Source organism: Dreissena polymorpha, chromosome 11 (genome assembly GCF_020536995.1).
Source record: "Dreissena polymorpha isolate Duluth1 chromosome 11, UMN_Dpol_1.0, whole genome shotgun sequence".
NCBI lineage: Eukaryota > Metazoa > Mollusca > Bivalvia > Myida > Dreissenidae > Dreissena > Dreissena polymorpha.
The window spans coordinates 34,305,072-34,319,655 of record NC_068365.1 but is presented as its reverse complement, the minus strand read 5'-3'; the positions used below and the strand labels follow the sequence as shown (position 1 = coordinate 34,319,655).

General features: G+C 36.7%; 1 long non-coding RNA gene across 1 annotated transcript; it reads right to left on the bottom strand.

Annotated features, from left to right (window-relative positions):
- Window positions 1–10,581: 10,581 nt before the first annotated feature.
- Window positions 10,582–14,584, bottom strand: LOC127851426 (uncharacterized). Its single transcript, XR_008035754.1, has 2 exons — window positions 14,173–14,584; window positions 10,582–13,581 (listed from the first exon to the last, which is right to left on the bottom strand). It is a non-coding gene; the product is annotated as an uncharacterized LOC127851426 (long non-coding RNA).

Genomic DNA, 14,584 nt, shown 5'->3' with positions numbered 1-14,584 from the left:
TCCAAAAACCTGAGTACAGACTTACCTTCGCTACGCCACTTTTTTACTAAAGGGCGACAAACCTTGGTCCAAATCCAACAAGTTGAAGATAACCCAAAGGGAAGAACCAGAAAACGGAATATCGCTCTACGTGGTTCTTACCCTTCCATGCAAACCCTATAAATTCACAGTGTAGTTCGAAAATGTCAACGAAATGCTAGGCACAAGTTATATCATATTTAACTATAAAAAAATCTTTTTTTCAAAAATGACAAAGCAATTTTCAAATCTTCGAATCGTACACTTTGCTTATACAAATGCATATTTACAGCTCTCAAATCTAAAATGAGTCTTTTCTTTCCATTACTTTGTTCTGATACAGTCAAAGGATTTATAACACGTGGTGGTACGTCACACACATCAATCAGGTTGCGGTCCAGCAAATGTTGAAAAGCTTCAGAGACAAAATCAGAATTAAAATAAGCAGATCTATTATTTTTCAATACCTGTCTAGGGGGTATAGTATAAAATGGAATTTTATAGATAAATCTTATAACATCAAGTATGTATTCATTAGCCCCAATTCTCTCCCAGAAATCAATGTTTTGTCCTAAACGTCCCCGTACAATGTCTTTTACACCTTGCTCATATTCAAAATAATCTCTTGTAAATCTATCAAAATTATATCTATAGTCATCTTTAACTGTCTCTGATTTATCGCTGTTGAAACTACTGCTTTGTGCCGGAAACGGAACTGATTGTGTGGCTGGTGCCCGGACCTCTGGCGACGTAAGGACATTCGCGCCGGAAGTGCGAAAACTCTCCGCATACGTAGCAGCTGCCACGACCGGTTGCGCTGGGAATCTAGCTCTCGCCTCCATTGAACGCCCCTCGGTTACCACGAAAAAGACTTCCTCTACCGCCCGCAAAATTACCACGTGTAGAAGCGACAGAATAAGGCGCGAACCGCTTCTCCGATGACGTGGAATACGGATACTTACTCTTATCCGCTGTCCTCTTTTACTTCATGGCTTTATTGTCCGCCCTGGTGATTTTTGCATCGTAAACACTATCGCTGGCAACAGGGTTGGAATCGTTAACATTTACGGTGTCCCATCCTCCCTCTGACGTATCTGCGATACGTATCAATTTGTTCCTTTTCCTGATCTTTTCGCACGCCTCCGTAACTAATTCTCGACAATATTCGTCTTTCCCACGTTCTCTGCTCCATTCTATATGTTTCAAAATGTCTGCAATTTCTTTGTTGAATTCATGCTGTACCCTGTTGCCCTTGAACCGCCACGTCATTTCCTTTTCCTTTTTCAAACATTTCGCCTCCTCGTAGGCTGTCACGGCCGTGCCTTTCAGTTCATCTTTTAAGTTCTGAACCATAGACTTCTGTTCTCTCAATTCATCGAACAACAAATTTAATTTCTGGTGCAAATCCCCGCCTTGGTTTTGCTCCGCAATGATTATACACGCCGCTGACAATCAAAAATTAATGTGCAATAACCGGTCAGTATCGCCAAGCTGAATGACAATTCCTCGTGCGTTCACCCGCATATGCCTTTCTTCAACGCCATCTGGCGGCGACTTATCTTATTCAAGGCAAATTAATTTTCCTCTTATTCACTTTGTTCAAACTATGAAAATTATATTTGTTTTCGTTTTATTTTGGGATACTACGAGGATTGCTTATATAGGTGAAAAAATACATCCGCTTTAAGCATGAGAAAGGATGGTCGAGTGGTCTATGCGGGAGACTTTTTACTCCAGGACTCCAGGGGTCAGTGGTTCGAGCCCTGTTGAGGGTTTCTTTTTTTCCTTTTTTAAATTGTGTTCTTGTTTTTTTTTTACTGGAGATTTTTAGTTCAACTGTTTAAATTTATCAATATTAAGCATTTAATGACAAGCTTCAATACATGACAAAATTTGTTGGACGGCCCCTTTAAGAGACTGATGATGACAACGTGGTGTAATCCTCGTGGAAAGTGTGCATTTCATGCCCAATATTGTCAAAACATTTATTTCGAGTAGTAAAGCTTGTTGAAAATTATTATTTAATTAATTAACAAAGACTGTCAATGTTTTGTTGCATTCTCAAATTTAGATGCGCATGCGTCGGGAACCAGTCACGTCTTTTAAGTGCTCTCACACATTTAAATAATTTAAACAATGTTTCACATTTCTACCCATCATTTCACGAATTCTACGGTGTTGGTGGTAAGATTCTATTGGGTACTTATGATACTAACCAGAAACTACAATCAGAAGAATCTACTTTTGTAACAAGAAGCCGAAACTTTATCTTACCGGTTACTTCCAGTCACTTCCGGTTATCCGAGTACTATATCACTATAAATCTCAGTTTGTATACGTTCTGTTTTTGAACTGTTTGTCTTATCTCATTAAGCAAATACAATAAAATAAACAATACTAAGATCCATCCAGATACATATATCGACAGATGTCACGTTATGTCGTTCTCAATCCTGTGCAAGTCTTTCAGACTTGGTGTTTTGTTTACATTGAAATCAACCAGGAGAACAACTATGAAACCTGTTAGCTGTAAAATGTCATGTCTATATTTATTCAGTTTACTGGCAAGTATATCCGCAGACATCGAACCCAATCCAGGCCCTGCTGGTGGTATTCCCCAGTACCCTTGTGGTAAGTGTAACGCCAATGTGTCGTGGGCGGAGAAAGGTATTGCGTGCGACACATGTAAACAAGTGTATCACATTTCCTGTCAAGATATTACAGATGAAACCTATGATAGGTTGCCAGATTCCCAGTTCAGCTGGCATTGCATAATATGCAACAGTATGAATTATTCTCTATCCCTAACTACCTCCCTAGACCCCCGTAGTGATACAAATATTTTCAATAACCTAGTATCTTCCCCTAAACCTGTCTCACCTACCAAACATGTAAGCAGCCCCGTAGTAAGTGACTTTCCCTCTACTCCTAAACAGTTAAAATCTCCCCAGGCCATTTCTACACCGGTTTCATCAAATGATCGGAAGCAATCCAAACCTAAAAATGTAAGCCAGAGAATTTCAGTTCTCAATATTAACTGTAGATCAATTAAAAATAAGATCCATGGCCTACACTAGGTAATAAATCAAACTAAACCTGACGTTATGTGTTGCACCGAGACATGGCTTAAACCTGAGATTCACACTTCCGAGATATTTCCTGACTCCCTTAATTACGATGTATACAGAGATGACCGTACACAATCCCAGGGAGGTGGGGGTCCTTATAGCCATTACAAAATCCATAGTTAACCAAGAAGATGCTGGACAAAGATAACCATCCCCGGAGTAAGATCCATATACAGAGGATCATGCGTTCACCCGCATATGCCTTTCTACAACGCCATCTGGCGGCGACTTATCTTATTCAAGGGAAATGAATTTTCCTCTTATTCACTTTGTTCAAACTAGGAAAATTATATTTCCCTATAACCCGAACGTCTTTTCTCAAATGAAAACAATACATATGAGAAATACAGCTTTATATTGGATATGCCTGCGTGCTACAAGATGAAATAAAACTTCGGGCAATATAATATATGGATGACAAGAATTCAAGAACACTCGGTTTAAATCTCACAATCCAAGTGACTTAGAAACAATTAATCTAGCTTCAATATCATCAATAACCGTCTTTTGCACTGTCACTACACCACCGACAATGTCTCTTAAAGAGTCTGTCCCTTACACCAATATACATAGGAGCATACTACCATCCCCATGAGAATGACAAAGAATCCCTAGATGAACTTTGGTCATCATTAAAACTCATCCCCAAGGATAGCATCATCTGGCTCCTAGTAGACTTTAACTTACCTGACATTGCCTGGACAGACGAATCCCTTAAGCCTACCTGCAAACACAAGGAATTGTATGAAGATTTCCTAGAAAACATGGTCAACCATAACCTTCAAAATGTAGTTAAAATCTCCACTAGAAACTTGAATATCCCTGACCTTTTTCTAATCAATCTGCCATCAGCGATTTCTACCGTAAAAACTCTACCCAGTCTTGCCACTTCCGACCACGACGTAGTTTTTTATGAAATACAAATCTACAAGGGTCGCAAACTCCAACTTAAAAGAAAATTTCCCACTTTACAAACGTGCTAATTGGTCACAGCTGAAACAAGATATTGACAAATTTCGCATGGAGTTCATTGGTACCAATTATACAAACCCCGACACTGCCTGGCCGGACTTCAAAGTTAAACTTAACTATTTATGTGAAACCCATATCCCGACAAAAATGCCAAAGACCAGACAAGACTTGCCATGGATCGCCCCATCAATTATTAGACTCATCAAACGCAGAGACAGGTTATACCAAAAAATCAAAAATAAAAAGACTGCACACCAAAAGTTAACTTCCCAGTTCAAAACTATAAAGTCCTCTATCCAAAACCAAATAAGGAAGTCCTATTGGCATTATCTAGAAACGGTTATCTTTGAGGGTGACTCACAACCAGGTAGGAGCAAAAAATTCTATAGCTTTATCAAACACAATAAGTCCGAAAACTATGGAGTGTCACCTCTCAAATCAGAAGGTATCATCTACACAAAACCTACTGACTAGGCCAACATCCTAAATGGGCAGTTCGAATCAGTTTTCTCTCGGCCTCAGCCTCTCAGCCTGAAGAAGGCCTGCAGCACCCTAATAAACAATGTGAAGTTTCAAATGCCTTCGATAAATATCACAGAAGATGGTGTAGATACACTCCTGAGTGGTCTTTGCCCCAGTAAAGCATCCGGCCCTGACCAGATTTCCCCACGGATCCTTTAAGAACTTCACAAAGAGATTTCTCCCATTATTTGCAAGATATTTCAATTATCCCTTAGCTCAGGTATCGTTCCACTAGACTGGAAGGAAGCAACCATACCTCTTGTGTTTAAGAATAGATCAAGGTCAAAACCCAGCAATTACAGACCCATATCACTTACATGTATTGTCTCTAAACTGATGGAACACATAATTGTCTCAAACTTAATGTCCCACTTTGATGAGCACCAGCTCCTTTCCCCTTTCCTACATGGATATAGGTCTAAATATAGCTGCGAGACACAGCTGATAAGCTTCTCCCAAGAACTATTTGACTCTCTGTAAAATGGCCAACAAACTGATGTAATGGTAATGGATTTCTCCAAAGCGTTCGATAAGGTCGATCACCACAAGCTTATCCACAAATTATACAAGCTTGTGGTGAACTTAGAGGTCAGGTCCTGGATTAGATCCTTCCTCAGTAACCGCACACAGAGAGTTGCGGTTAAGGGTCATATCTCGGATGAACTCCCAGTTATGTCTGGAGCCCCTCAAGGTTCAGTCATAGGTCCCTGCCTCTTCCTGGCATATATCAACGACCTCCCTGACAGCATGAAAAGTAAGGCTAGGTTATTTGCTGACGACACTGTAGTCTACCTGACAATCATGTCCCAGTCCGACTCAGAAAAACTTCAAAATGACCTCTACCAACTAGAACAATGGGAAAGTGATTGGGCAATGGAATTTAATCCTGATAAGTGTGAGGTCTTACGCATTACTAGAAAAAGAAACCCCATCATATTCCCCTACATCCTCCGTAATACTGAATTAAAATCAACCGTTAATGCCAAATATCCTGGGGTAACCTTAACTAAGGATTTAAACTGGTCAAAACATATTAATAATATATCCCTTAAGGCCAAAAACTCCCTCCATTTCATGAAGAGAAACGTTAGGACCTAAAACATTAAGGTTAAAGAAGCTGCCTATACCACATACGTACGCCCACAACTTGAATATTGTTCAGTTGTGTGGCATCCCTGGCAAAAACACTTGACTGATAAATTAGCAGGGGTCCAACGAGCAGCAGCCCGGTATGTCATAAATGACTATGCATACACCAGTAGTGTCACCCATATGTTACACACCCTTCAATGGAACACCCTTGCCCACCGCCGCATGACCAACTCCCTCATAATGCTGTACAAAACTCACCACCAGCTAGTCAACGTGGACCACTGTCACCTTACCCCTACAAGAAACTTAAACTTCCTAATCCCCCAATCACGCACCCAGTATCACATGAATTCCTACTTTACCCGCACTATAAGGTATTGGAACGGTCTCCCATACCTGGTCAAATCAAGCCCCGATCTCGATTCCTTCAAAGCAAGACTCGGGGAGATTAAATTCTAAGCTGTAGCCCCTGTTTTTATTTTTAACCTAACCCTGCACGTCTAAATATTCTTACTTTGCTTTACATACCTTAAATACTTTCTCTTTTAGATGCACTTTTTAACTGACTAACACTGGTTTCCCTGACAACGCGCCTCCCAATTATAATCGTGATTGATTGTTCGGGAGTATACCGTAGATGTAGATGTAGATGTAAATGACCATAATTAAATTTAAAATCCATAGCACACTTTTGAATTTGAATGGTAATGCGACTTTATAAAATTCTAGCTTCAAATCAACAGTGTACATGTATTTCGTCTTCATCCTTTGTCTCTCGATGAAAAGCGCCTGAAAATTATGCCGCTTATGTTACTGCATGAAAAGCCTGGGTATATTGACTTTTGTATAATCAAAGCGCTGAAGACACTGAAGTTGTTCGCTATTGCAAAATTTTAGACGCAATTCATTTTTTCAAAATTAATCGCAAGTTTGCAATGAACACACGCCATTCAAATTTATCAAGAGTGTGTCATAACGCACGGGTCGAGCTTTGTGTGCACTTAGTGTCATCCTATTTATTTCATAGAGATAACTTAGACAAAATAACAACAGCATGGCTCTTTTTGGACGTTCTGAAAGCATATAAAGTATGATGAAAAAATAGAACTGAATATAAAGCCAATTTACAATCACCGTCATATTAAATGAATATTGTTGGAATATCGCATACCTATCTCACTAATTATATAATTTCATGATGAAAATTCCCTGTACAAAACTTTTGATTTTTGACACCATATACAAATAAACAATAAGATAATTGATGAAAATAAAAAAAATAAAAATCTGCGAGCAATACGTTTTACTCACGAATTAGGTAGTCATAAAGACAGCCCTGTTGACCCGTACATTGTTGTTAATGCATTACTTGTTACCCGAGCAGTTCACACATTGTCAACAACTCTGACCTAAACATAGGTATAGAGCACTAATGCGCTTTTTCGGCATAGCTGTTTTACTCAGCTTTTCATATTACTGACTTTTACATAACGCCAACAGACACGCATGAATATTTTCGAATAGTTCATAGGTTGATTCGCGATACAACCTCCGAACTTTGGCTGCATCACTGTGTCTGTGCTCAGTGCAAAGGATGTAGCAGTGTAAGGAGTTCCGATCTACCGGGTACTCTCTGTATGTTCAAACGACACAAATTGTGGCCCAGTTACAATTACGCGTTAAAATCCATCTCGCAGAATTTCAGTTTTGCTTTCAAGATGAGAAAACAATCATTACCGAAATAGTATTGTCACGATAAGAAGAAATCGTTTAATTATCCAACAACAATGTTTTCCGTACTTGGTCAGCACGTCTGGAAATCGTTCCTGAACGTCTGGATAGGCTGCCATTATTAACAAGTTTTCCATTTTGAATTCAATTTTGTATCAAAAAGCATTGTGCTCAAATGTGCCATTTACAATTCGCAATGAGATTTTTAATGACCCTCGTCATGCGAAAATGGGTCTTATTCCATATGCGCCCATCATATATATAGCCCACTCAGCCTGCGCATCTCTCAGTCTGGTCAGGAGATACATAATGATATCATAACATATTGAGTGATTTTATAGCGAACAGCATCGCCTCTGACCTGACTGCGCAAATGCACATGTTGGGTTTAACAAACGCTGGCCGAAACGCATAAGACCCATTTTCGAATGACGCGGCTATGAAGGTGTGATTTAAATGTGACGAAAAACTGCGTTTAAATCTAATATTAACATACTTTTTTCGATAATGAAGAAATATACTCATAATAAGGCATGTGAGGACACATATGATGTGCACTCCCGTAGTATATTTTGTATCTACTTACACCAAAGACCTATAGATTACATTATATTCTATAGGTATTTGCTTACACTAATGTGTGCTTTGACAATGTTAACACACATTTCATGCGTTGAATATGCAACTAACAAGTGAAAAAAAAACACAATAGTTAAACTTTTGTTTTCTTTTTATTTATTTATTTTGAAAAGTAAATTGCAAACTTTATTTCCAAGCCTGCGTATACGCCGACTACATTTTTAAAAGATATTTCTTATTATATTTAATTGTTTTCGGTTTTAGCGATTATAAAGCATTTTTGAGGTTGTCTAAAGTATGCCTTTAGTAATTGGTGAACTCATGCCCAAAGGTTGATAAATTGAGAACTGTGAATATAAACAAGCTTAACCTTCTACTAACCTTCTACTAATGCGTTGCTAGCATCCGTATATACAAAAGAGCGCCGATATCTGTTGAGAACAAAAGAACGTTTCCCAGAAATCCCCGCTGTAGAAGCATGAACGAGGTTACGAAACAGACCATTCGTATTATTATTTTAATTAAGTGTTTGTTATATTCGGTTTAAGCGATTATTAAGCATTTTTGTTGTTGTCTATCGTATCGCTGAAGTTATTGTTGAACTCATGTTCAACGTTTTATGAATTGAGAATATAAACAAGCGTAACTATTTGCGTTGTTTTCCCGAATGTATTAATAGCCTAAGATTATGAATGACCTATACTTCGTCATTGAGGTGTATGTGAGAGCAAGGAACGACAACTCTGCGTGGAGATTGCCGTGCAATTGTACTCCCCCTTGTTTATCGGCAGCCGCATCTATTAATAGCCTCAGATTAATGAATGAGCTGAGCAAAAATACTACGTCACGAAGACGCAGCAAAAAGTGGACTATTTTAATCATTCATAAACAATCTCTTCCGCGACACGTATAATACAATCATTGTTTATTGATTCTTTTCTATATAAGCTCCGTTCGAAACTATTACATTTAACACGATATTCATATAAATTAAATGTTTCCATTTGTGAATGAATATAGTTGGAGAACTCAAACCTGTTGCATAAATTATACAACTATTTCTCGCGCGGATACGGCGTGTGTGGCGTTAGTAGGCTCTCCGTAGATAAGGCGAACCGACTTGAATTTTGAGCAACGACATTCACTGGTCGCTAAGCGACCAACTAAAAACTATGTAGCATAGAGAGACAATTGAAATATTTTAATTTCTGGTAAAAATGTCATTGTTGATTTTAACTTAATTAAATTGCGAATGATTTTGAATAGATTTTTCCTCAAAATTAATTTCAAATGAAATAGCCGTATCTTTATAGTTACGGTATATTAGATGATTCATAGTTAAAGCAGTGATTGTACTGTATACAGTACTGAGAAAACAGAAAATCCGTACAAAACTGGATTAAGTGTTGGTTGTTGTGAAAACACGCTTAGCAGGTATAATGACCTATTGTGTAGACTGTGATGTTTTGACAAAAAGGAATTAACATGTGCGTATGCAACTCTTTGCAGATTTTTTCTGTGAATTGGGATTTCTTGAAATTGCTCTCATTTGGAATGGTGACGTTTTGCGCTACCATCTTTATATAGAGGAAAATGCAGTGACCACAATAGCTCATCATGGGCTCTTCTTGGTCAGGTGATCTAAAGATGGTCATTTTGCCAGACTGTGAAAAGTCTATAAAAAAAATATATTAAACGTGTTTGATTGATCATTTTATTTGATAATAATAATTTTAAGTCGCCATGGGGTAATGGATATGGTGTCCGATAAGCGACCTGGAGGTCACGGGTTCAATCCCTACTGTGGGAGCGTTCTTTAGATCTCCCCCAAAGACACCAAGTACTGGTTCTAGGTCCAGGAAACGGACTCGAGAGCGTTTCAATTAGCCTGAGGCTTTTGATGCAATCGAGCGAAAATAAATAGGTTTAAACTAATTATTTTAAACATTTAAGTTTATTATGTTCACATAAACCAATAATTGTTTAGTTTTTAACATTGCGATGCCGTCAGACTCAAAGAAACAAACTTGTGAAATCAAACAGTAAAAACAAACAATTGTGAACATAGACTATGTTTATGCTGATTAGCACTTCAAATTATGAATTGGTAACTACGCATAAAACTTGTATTGAGATGGGACCAGATTACAGGGTTTAGAAATATCGATAATTCAAAACAGGGTAGGTGGAATTAAACATAAAATTTCTAAATGAGTTGAAATGAAAAATTCATACTTTAAAACAAACTTTTATATAACGAGATGTAATGTATTTGCGTAATTCTACATATTCTTACATATATGGCGTATGGGTTGGTTGGGTTTAAGGTCATCATAAATGGATGTATACATATATAGTTCCTTCTAAACAACTGGAGAAAAAAATTAGCTACTGTAAAAAAATCTGTTCATAGATCCTTAATATCCAATCCTCACCTTGTATTAAAACTTTGCTTTTGATTGCATGTGAGGATAGGGTCCAGGTAATCATTACTAAATACAGGAAAACAGTTTCATTTAAAAAAAATATAAAGAATTGATCAAGTGTAATTTTACTTTATATATATACATATGGAGATCTTTCATAGGATTGCATATAATGTGGGCCGAGTCAAGATCACCAATATTAGTTCAAACACAAAAATTATGCTCAAAATGGGAATTTTAACCATCCAATATTGATACTTTTCAGTTAACTTTTTATATGCATCAATAAATCATTTGTTTTAACTGATACGGGAGTAAACCTTACCTTGTTCTTATTGCGTTTTTAGCGTTGTTAATTGTTCGACTTTATAAATGAAGTAATGTCAGCCTTCAGTCCTCCATAAGCTCTTTAGTACTGGATGATTTAATGTTATCTTCTCTACCATTGCAATGATACTTTACAAGGGAACACTAATTTATATTGAAGTTGACAATGTTAACATCAATATCAGTATAACTTCCTCTTTTCTGTAATTTTGCCAAGTATCCTTTGTTTATTTGTTCCATGAGTTATATGTTCTTGTAAATTTTGTATGCTTTGTGAGGACTGGTTTATTCACGTCTCAAGTGTCTAAGGGAAATCTTTTGAAGGTTTATTGAGAGTTCACAGAGTGCCTCAAAGATATAAGTGTTTACTAAAACGATTGATTTATTGCAATGACTTAATCGGGAAATTCCATTAATCAAACACATGAAAGGTTGTAACAGTCTAACTTAAAATCACATTGAAGTGTATGTAATCCACAATTGACATTTTCAAGGTTACAATACCCTTGGTTGATCACCAGAAAACCTAATGTCGGAATAATGCCCTTGATCAGAAAATTAAAATGCGTCCCACTATGTAGCTGAACATTGTGTAGTTTTATTATTCTAACACAGCACAGAGCTGTTTTTCTGTAGATAAAGAAGTAATGTGTTATTCATTGACACATCACATGCTGAACATTATGCTATGAATATAAGTAGACGAAAAATCAAAGATATTGTTTTGTAAATACAAGTGTTCTTCTCGATATCAAATTTTTAACAAAGAAAATCATTTCTGCATAAGGTAATGCAATAATCTGAGATCACAAATGTTGTTTTGAAGTTGAGAAAAAGTTCACACAACTTTTTCTTTTTAAAAATTGATTTTAAGTACATGTAGAATGTCTTCGCCTAACATGCTATTTATGAGCATACATCTCCAGATTCGATAACAAGCTAGATCGCCATAAGAACTTCTCAGTCATTGCCATTGCGTCATACAAAATGCAAAATTTACCTTGTCCACTCTCTAACTTAAACAGTTTAATCCTATGATCATTAAACTTGGTGGACATAATATCTTTGCCAAGTTTGATAAACTGCAGAATCACTAAAAGGGCCGTATATGGGGTTTTTAAAGGGAGGTAATTTTCCACTGTACAGAAATATTTACCGGACATTTATATAAATTGAGTAAGTGAAAACAAATTAGAGTTAAAATGGTTCAATATTTCGTCTTCTGTGTGTGTTAACAGAGTTATAATTTAAACCTGATAAAATGTTGAGTGACCATATAAAATGACACTGTAGTAGAATATAATGACACTGTATTGGAAATATGTATTTGTTAGATTCATAAATATCATAGAGCGCTTCTCCGAGGCATACATACTTTTTGCATCGAAGCATTATTCTGTTGACAGGCAGATACCATTGCTTTAATATTGAGTGTTATTTATCTAAAGTATCATAGTCTTTTCAAGATTTTTTGTTAGCCAATGCTCCACTTGTTTAAACAAAACCTAATAAACTTCTGAAAGGTAACTAAAAACCAGCTTTTAGCCCCCCCCCCTATAAAATGTTAAGTTTCTCAAGCCCTTTGCATAGGTTTTATAACATCAGCTTTGATGTTCCATCTCTGGCAAAAATATATCGATTTAGCTAATTTTTAGCTTAAAGGGATCTTTTCACGGTTTGGTAAATTGACAAAATTGAAAAAAGTTGTTTCAGATTCGCAAATTTTCGTTTTAGTTATGATATTTGTGAGGAAACAGAAATACTGAACATTAACCATAGTCCAATATAGCCATTATATGTATCTTTTGACGATTTGAAAACCTAAAAATTATAAAGCGTTGCAACGCGAAATGATTGAATAATTTGGATAGTTCTGTTGTTGTCGTTTAATTTTGTGAAACTACGAAGATTGCTTATACAAAGTATAAAATACGTCACTGGTACATACTTGGCAGGATGGCCGAGCGGTTTAATTGGTTTTTACTCAAAGACTCTGGGGGTCACTGGTTCGAGCCCTGCTGTGGCCTTTTTTTTCCTTTTTTAAATGGTATTCTTGATTTTTTACTGGAGCTTTTTAGATCCAATGTTTACATTTATCAATATAAAGCATTTAATGACAAACTTCAAAACATGCCAAAATCTGTGAAAAGGCCCCTTTAAGGTAGAAATAAACATCCACCTAAGTCACGGCAAATGCGTGAGTAAAGCCACAGATTTCATTTTCATAGAAGAAACAAACGCATTACAACAGGAACGGCAAAATTAAAATGCTTGTGAAAAATTGTTGATGATACTCTTCGACTGGGCACACACTCATGTAAGTTGACGCCCATTGGTTTTGAAGATAATCCGAAATGAATGAACTGGAATCGCTTGATTTCTTCACAGCCTTCTTGATCTCTTGATAAATTCTTTTCAAAGCGTCTCTTATTCGTTTTGTTACTTGATTCGACGCGGCTCTTCCTGTTTTGCAAAATGTTGCGAAATGCTCGCAGTTATTGCTCAATAAATGATAACGTTTCCATTGTGAAGGGTTGTGGACTAACTCCTCGGCTTTGCTTACCGATTCTTCAGGTTGCAAACATTTTGCAAATGGATAGTTTATTCGGAATAAACGACCATTCATGAACTCCAGTAGATCTATGACTCTCGGCTTGGCGTCGGATTTGTTATCACCACCAAAATCAGCGACTCCTTTTTCAAGACCAAGATATATGCCGTGATGAAAGTACTGTAGTTTGGCACTATGGCCTGGTGTTGCGATGTGATCTCCAACTTTTAGAAGCCTGCACAAAATAATACCTTAAGAATGCATATATACGGATTGTTATGGTTTCAACAATGTTGCATGCACTCGTATAAATAAAAAGGTTATCTTACCATCAACCAAATCAACAATTGATTACTTTCATTGTACAATGACCAAAAGATCAGACAAATACAACTTAAACTAAGTTAATATATGTAGTTGAAGTTATTCCTTAATGATTTTTTTATGCTGGTGTAAAGAAAAAATGTTTACAATGTAAGGGGCCGTGCAAATATAAAGTTAAACGAATAGTAACCCAAATTGAAGAATTGCGGTAGAAAGGATTTCATGATTAATCCGCACTCAGGTTATTAAGCCAGGTCGTGGATCCAATGTGTTTTCTCGGAATTGAAGTTCAGTGCTCTGCCAACTAATTTAGCTCACCGGATTTAATAAATAATACTAACATAACAATATAAGGTGCATACAAAGCGAATATGCAACGGCTATTTGTTGCGGTGAATGAATTATAATATTATCAAGCAAAATTATGATATAAACATGCATTGAAAATATAAAAATGAAAAATAAAACATTCGTTTTATTGTCATTAAGAGCAGATATTTACCTCAATTGTGAAATTTCTTCTCCGTTAGTTGGAAGATCGCCTAAATCTTCAAAGTCCGTATTTTCAAACTTCACGTGTTGTCGATTGACGACCATGAATTTTTCCTTTTCGAAATCTGTGCTTAAACATAGGCTGTTTTTATAAGAACTGGCAAGGAATAAAACAGTTTGCAACGCCAATACTACAGTTTTGTTGGGTACGGTAAAATCCATATCTTTCGTCAAAAGATATTAATAGACTAATACTTGATATATACAGTTCCCCAGTATTGCTAACTAAACAATTGTACGCATATATCATTCCGTACGATGTCGGACTGTAACAACTTGTCAGCAGTGAAGCAGATTTTGATAACATTTGGTTGATACTGAAAGCATGCCGCCGTTTCTTAGCAAACGTATCATAGAGTGGT